This window comes from Nomascus leucogenys, chromosome X, assembly GCF_006542625.1.
Source record: "Nomascus leucogenys isolate Asia chromosome X, Asia_NLE_v1, whole genome shotgun sequence".
Taxonomy (NCBI): Eukaryota; Metazoa; Chordata; class Mammalia; order Primates; family Hylobatidae; genus Nomascus; species Nomascus leucogenys.
Genome location: NC_044406.1, coordinates 62,033,112 through 62,040,853, shown reverse-complemented (window position 1 = coordinate 62,040,853; position 7,742 = coordinate 62,033,112).

Genomic DNA, 7,742 nt, shown 5'->3' with positions numbered 1-7,742 from the left:
AGCTGCTGGGGTTTTGTCAGGCTTGACCAAACCTTTCCTCCACTGCCCCGCCCCAACTTCCTACCCACACATCAGGTTGCAGATCAGGCAATATAATTGATCTCCCCAGTAGTATCCTTTCTCCACGTGTGCCCAATTGTAATGAAGCAGAAATGGCCCTGGGGTGGCTCTAGCTGTGGGGCGGGGGGGGCACTCTTGATAAATCAGTGCAGGAAGAGTGTATCTTGGGCCTCAAATAGGACCTCCGAAAAGCACCCCACTCCCTTTCCCTGCTTAAGAAAAGGGACTTGGCAGCCACACTTGTTTCTGCCCTAGTGGTTACCCTTTGTCTCCTCTTGTCTTCTGCTGAGTCACGTAGCCCACTGGGGCTGTTTTTCTGTACCGGATATCTGTTAATAGACTCTTCAGATCCCTCTTTGTGCCTCTAGTCCCAAGGGACCTGCCTCAGTGGCCAGATACCTTATCATAGAGCGGGAGAAACATTGCACAGAAGGAAGACCTGGCTCCCAGTCCCAGCTTTGCCATGCTCTTCCTGTGACACCTTTGGAAAATGTTACATCTCTCCAGAGCTCAGTTTGAGCATTCATTGCTAGAATGCAATGTAGGTTAGGGGCATAGAATTTAGAGCCAGATAGCTGGGGTTCACATCTCAGCTCTGTCACTTACAAGGTGGTGAACCTCTATGCCCCAGTTTCTCCATCTGTAAAAGTGGGACTATAATAGTACCTACTTCTTAGGGTAGTTCTGAGGATTAGATAAGTGAATGAATATAAAGTGCTTAGCACACAGCCTGGCACCGTTTCCTGTCATTACTACTCATTGAGTTCAAGTAACACATATTGAACAAGTAACATATGTTTCAGGCTGAGGCTTGCTTCTGTGTAATAGCCTTTGGAAAATTGAAGACTGTTCCCAGGTCTCAGACCATTTTTTTTTTTCCAGACAGAGTCTCACTGTGTGGCCTAGGCTGGAGTGCAGTGGTGTGATCTCGGCTCGCTGCAACCTATGCCTTCTGGGTTCAAGTAATTCTCCTGCCTCAGCCTCCTGAGTAGCTGGTACTACTGGCGTGTGCCACCACATCCAGCTAGTTTTTGTATTTTTAGTAGTGACGGGGTTTCACCATGTTGGATATATTTTTTCTGTCACTATCTATTGAGTGATTGCTGTTTGCCAGGCACTGTTGTTAGGTGCTGAGCATTTAGTAGGGAAGAAGACAGACATGATTCTTGCCTTCTTTGAGTCTACAGTCTAGTGGTGGAGAGACATTAAAAGAAAAAAAATCACAAAAATGTTAGGCTGGGTGCGGTGGCTCATGCCTGTAATCCTGGCACTTTGGGAGGCTGAGGCAGGAAGGTTACTTGAGCCCAGAAGCTCAAGACCAGCCTGGGTAACATAACGAGATGCCATCTCTACAAAATAAGTAAATAAATAAATAATAAAATTAAATTAAATTAAGATAAAATGTCTGTACACTTGAAGTTGCGATGTGTCCTACAGGAAAAGCCCAGTACTCCCAGCAGAAGGCCTTGAATATAGAAGGTAGTCAAAGACATCTGTTAAACATAACTGAAGGGGTTGCTGGGAAAATCAGATACAAAAATGGTATCAAGGGTTCTGCAAGTGCAAGGGGGCATTGGTCCCCTTTCCAGGGAGATTAGCGGAACTCTATCATCTCCTCACCCCCACTCTGCTTTGGGCTTCCCTCATTAGACTGACCAATGTGACTCTTCAGAGCTGAGCTTGGAGGACTTTTCTGGTATGTCAGGGTGTGCTTTCACTCCCCCATGTGCCATCTGACATGCGACGCCTTCCTCTTCTTCCTTTTTTTTCTTCCCCTTGGGCTAGCTGGGGTTCTCCAGCTGCTTCTTGGGGCTGCTTGACCACATAGAAGGTGAGATGTATCGAAGCGCATCTGCTCAGAATTTGCAGGGGAGCGGGGAGGGAGGTAAGAGAGGCAGGCCTGGCTCTGCTCGGGGACAGCAGAGATATGGAGGGGCTTAGAGTACCCAGGCCAGACAAGATCCACAGTATCAAGAGCTCCAATGCCCCTTACAGATCAGGTCGCCGCTCCCCTCCACTTTCAGATGGGTAAATGGAGGAGATCTGGAAAGGGCTCAAGGTGATGCAGGAACCAGAGGCAGACAGGGCCAGACAGTTTTCTACCTCTGTCTCCCTAATATCTGGGTCAGGGTCTGGTGCAGAGCAGGCACTCAAGTAAATGTCTGTGGAACCTGTGAGGGAGACCAGGTCTCTTGATGCCTCAGGCAAGATAGACTGACCCAGATTGGCCACCCTTTACTCCCAAAGACAGAGCACACTGGCCCAGCTGGAGCTCTCTTGAGCCAAATGGACAAGTATAACATAAACATCAGGGAACAGAGAAAGGGCAAGAAGAAGATAATGAGGCTAGCAGATAAACCCTGAACATCCAGCACTCGTGATTTCCCAGTTAGAATTCATCAACCAACAAGCAGAAGCTTGGCTGCCTCAGAGTAAGCAATAAAGAAGGAAAGGTTGCCAAGGAGCACAAAGGGCCTGCCAATTTCATTTGTAGACATTGAAGGTTGACGTGATTCCCACCCTCAAGAAACTCACAGTCCAGTGTTGGAAGTAGGTGTAAAAGCAGACACCTGCATGGGGTGCTGTGGGTTGCACAGACGAGAGAAGCACCTGCCTGCCCCGGGAGGTGAGGGAGGGGTCTGTGGAAGAGGGCCTGCTGCAGTGAGGAGAAATGGATCAGGCGAGAGAGGCCTGGCCGTGAGTTCATCAAAAGGGGCTGGGATAAGCTGGACCCCAAAGAAACTTCAAAGGAGCAACAGAAAAACAAAGAAAGGAGAAAAGTGGAAGGAAACAGATCAAGGGGACCGGGATCAGAGAGCTCAGAAAGGGTGGTAGAAGTGAGGGTAGCTCTGATTCAAAGGTTCACCCTCAGCCTTTGGAATGACTCATTTCCAGAAAGCTTTGGATAGCTGAGGTTTTGCCATAATTTGTTTTCTTCTGATCTTCCCCCTCTGTCATACCCTTATATGGTTAGGTATTACAATTTCAGCTCAATTGAAAACATTAGGCCCAGGCACGGTGGCTCACGCCTGTAATCCCAGCACTTTGGGAGGCTGAGGTGGGTGCATCACTTGAATCCAGGAGTTTGAGACCACCCTGGCCAACATGGTGAAACCCTGTGTCTACTAAAAATACAAAAATTAGCTGAGCACGGTGGTGCAGACCTGTAGTCCCAGCTACTCACTTTGGACGCTGAGGTGGAAGAATCTCTAGAGCCCAGAAGGTGGAGACTGCAGTAAGCCAAGAATGTACCACTGCACTCCAGCCTGGATGACAGAGCAAGACCCTGTCTTAAACAACAACAATGGAGAACCTATTTAATGCCAAGCACTAGGCTAGATATTCTAGAAGGAGTGTACCTAATCCCTTCATTCACCAAATTTTTCTTGAAGCCCTACTTACTCTAAGTCTGGTATTGTTCTAGGTTTACAATTGCATGTGTGCTGGGTTATGGGGCAGGGGGCACGGACAGGGAATGAAAGAAGTGCATATGTCATCAATACAAGGATTGGGGCCATCAGAGAATTCCAAAGGAGACAGAGATGAACACTAGTAGCTGTGTGACCTTGGACCAGACACTTCCTCTCTTTGAGTCTCGGTTTCTTTGTCTGGTAAAAAGGATGCATCCTATTTCTTTGCTGTGAGATGTAGCGGCAGTGTTTGAAAAGCTTCTCGTGCAGTGTCTGCCTTCCAGGAGCTGTTCACTAGCGCTCCTATTCAGCTGTGGGGAGGGAGTATTTGCAATGTGCTCTAACAGGTTGAGAAGTGGGGAGGATGACATTTCCTACAGTGGCCCAGCATACACAAAAGGCCAGAAGGTTTGCTTTGGCACAGGGGGTGGTTTAGTTTGATAGGAGTCTCAGGTTGGTGGAGGGGAGTAGAAGAAGAGAAAGCTGGAAAACAATAAGTGGGGCTGATTTCCTCACAAATCTCTTTTTGTATCTGGAGGCCTAGATACGTAAAGAGATTTATGTTTCACTGGATTCTAGACCTAGAATCCAGTGAAAGTAGACGCAGGAGTGGTGGTGGGACGAGGGGCCTGTGGAGATGGAGGGTAGGGCAGAACAGGGGACGTTTGAAATCCCCTGGAAGCAGTAGTGACTGGATCACTTCTCATGGCAGGCAAGGCCCCAGGGAACAGCGGCCTTCAGGGTCTTGGGGGAGGGGTGGCCAACCCTCCCGGTTTGCCTGGGATGAGGAGTTTCCCAGGATGCTGGACTTCCAGGGCTAAAACTGGTATAACCTTGGACAAACTGAAACAATCGGTCCCCTAGTTTGGGCCCTTGTCACTGTCTCCGGGACTACAGCAGGGTGCTGCCTGCTTGCCTCCCTTCCTTTGGTCTCCATTCTGCAGTTAGAGGGGCTGCTGTGAAACACAGCTCTTACTGTCTCTCTGCCTTGTTTCAAACACTCCAAAGGCTCCATTGCCTCTGGGATCCAATTCAGACCCCAGGACCTGGACCCAGAGCCCTTTATACACTGGTTTCCACCCTCCTTGAAAGTCTCATTTCCCATCAATTTCACACCACGCCAGATACAGCCTAGTTCCCCAAACCGGAAGCGTCCTTTCCTATTCTGAGTCTTTGCCCATAGCAGCATCCTATCAACCTGACTGGCTCCTACCCACCCTTCAAGATTCAGTGAAAATGTCATTCCCTGCTCTGTCCTCTGGGTTTCCAAGGAACATTATACATACTTTTGGGAGAGCACATATCAAGGAGTTGGGTTGAGAGTATAAACCCCACCTCTACAGCCAGCTTCTGGGGCACTGCTTGGTGTACAGTCAGCTTTTGGCGTGTACATTTTGAATAGCTGGTATATTGACATGACTCAGAATTCAGAAGGAACTATGCGTGCTCAGTGAGAAGTGTCCTTCCCACTCCTGGCCTCTAACGACCCAATACTCCTCCCCCTCCAGGGACCTCTTTTTGCATACACAAGCAAATAAGGTAATTTGCTTTGTTAATGAATAAGGAAACTAACAGTAAAAACCTGGAATCATTCCAAATGTTCAAAATCTGGGGCTGGCTAAGTAAGCGATTATATAGCAACATTATAGACTAATCTGCAGTCATTAAACATTATTAAAATTATTATAAGGCAGACTGTAGTATTACATGCTAGGCTTTAAAAGCAGAATATAAAGCAGACCTCCACATTGAATGCACTTGGTAAAAAAAAAAAACAAAAAAACAACAACAAAAAACTGGTCTCTTCAGTGATAGATGGAACTGATCCATCAGCCTGAGACAGAAATGATTGCTGCTTTAAGGTGAAGGGATTCAAAGTTTTCTTTTATGTAAAGTTGTTTGAATATGAAAAGAAAGAGGCTGGATTCTTGTGAATCTGCCTGATGAAGTGTGATTCATGATGGGACTCATTCATTCAGTAATTCATTCAGCAGACATTTGAATGCTTGCTTTGTCAGGAGGAAAAGCCAGAAACAATGGTGCGCTTCGGAGGATGAGCACTAAGTAGGTGATGGGGACATAAGAAGCTCTGATGGAGAGAGAGGGGTGGGGAATGTGATGAGTTCATTGTAAGACTGTGGAGTTTGAGTTCAGTTTGTTCATCAAGGGGAGCTGTGTAGCAGATGGCAGGATACAGGTCTGGGAGCTCAGTGAAACAGCCAGGGCTAGTGATAGCCGCCAGTATATTTGTGGACAGGGAAGCCGGAGGTGGAATGGAGAAGATAGAAAAGGAAAGGGGAAGACAGATGAAATAAAGCTGGTGAGGAAGTCGTCCTGCAAATCTCTTAACACCTCTGAGCCAGGGCCAAGGGCACCAGGGTAGCAGAGGCTCTATCTGTTCCTGAGTGTTGAAGCACCTCAGAGTTCAGGCAGAAACCCTTCCTCCCAGCCCCTGTCTCCCAAACCCCATGCACGCATGGCCTGGGTCTGGTCTTAGTTGTCCTGAAAGGCCTGGTAGATGAAGAGATGCTGTGACTGGCTTAGAAAATATGTAGGAAACCCCTGAATGAGAGGCTGGGAGAAAAGATTTAAAAGGTTTACCTGAAGCCTAGGCAACATAGCAAGACCCCATCTCTACAAAATAAAACATAGAAAAAATAGCTGGGTGTGGACACGTGTCTATTATCCTAGCTACTCAGGAGGCTGAAGCAGGAGGATCGCTTGAGCCCAGGAGTTCAAGGCTGCAGTGTGCAAAGATTGTGCCTGTGAATAGCCACTGCATTCAGCCTGGGCAACATAGTAAGACTGCCTCTATTTTTAAAAATGAGGTGATGGCATTGACATTAAAGAGAGCAGAGTTCGCGGTTACAGTGCGCTATGATTGCACCACTGCACTCCAGCCTAAGAGAGAGAGCAAGATTCTGTCTCTAAAAAAAAATAAAAATAAAAATAAAAGATTTACTTGAACAAAGACCAGCTAAGTAAGGCTGGACAGAGAAAGGGAAAGTAGGTGGGCTTGGCATTGGGGGCAGAAATGTTCCACTGCTGGTTGAGCGATGCGAGGGCCCCAGGAAGGGTAGATTTCTGAGTGGGGTTTGCCCCTAGTGAGCAGGTCTCAGACTGTCCCTAAAGGGGCCAGCAGGCAAAGCTGATGGAATTTTTGCTCAAAACTTGGACAGAGAAAGGGAAGGGGTTATCCCCAGAGCAGTGTACCACCAGGATGTATTTCCTACCTTCATATGTCCTCAGGCCAACCTGGAATCCAGGCCCAGCTCAACCACTTAGAGCTTAGTGATCTTTGGGAAATCTCTTCTCTAAACCTCAATTTCCTCATCAACAGACTGAGACTATAATAGTATCTCCCTTGGGTGTTGTGAGGATTAGAAATATTGTATGTAAAGCTCCTAGTATATAGTAGGTGCTTAATACACAGTAGCCATAATTTTTATTCCTGCTACCACACTGGACTAGGCCGGCCTGACATTGCTCACTTCTACTCTCTTTGAGGGATTTGTTGCCAGTTGGAACAAGACACTGAAATCTAAGACTTTGCCCATCATCTTTTCACATACATTTGTCAAAGGTGGCCTGGCAGGCAGATATGTAAAAACTGGTTCTCAGTTTTCACTGTGCATAGTTTTTTTTGCTGGTCATTTCAGCACACGAAGAAAAGCATGTCACAAAGCTTTTGGCTGGTGGTGACATCCAGAAGACTGATTGAAAAAGCATCGGAGGAGCAAGGGTTTAAGTCGTGAACTGCTGAATTAAAAAAAAAGCAAAAAAAAGGCCGGGCACGGTGGCTCATGCCTGTAATCCCAGCACTTTGGGAGGCCAAGCAGGAGGATCACTTGAGCCCAAGAGTTTGAGACCAGCCTGGGCAACATGGCCAAACCCCATCTCTACAAAAAATACAAAAATCAGCAGGGCATGGTGGTTCACACCTGTAATCTCAGCTACTTGAGAGACTGAGGCAGGAGGATCGCTTGAACCCAGGAGTTTGAGACCAGCCTGGGCAACACAGGGAGATCCCTTCTCTATTACCAAAATTTTTAACGAAAAAAAAAAAGCATCCCCTCCTCCATCCCTCCAGCTTACCAACAGCCTGCTGCTCTTACTCGTCACTCTTGTGTCGTGTCTTATAACTGTTCAAAGTGCTTTTGCCTATATGATTTCATTTGCTCCCCACCCTGGCCTGTGAGGTAAGTAGGGCAGATATTGGCTGCCATCTCAGAGGGCTAAGACAGTGACAGAGCTGGGACTAGAACCCACGCC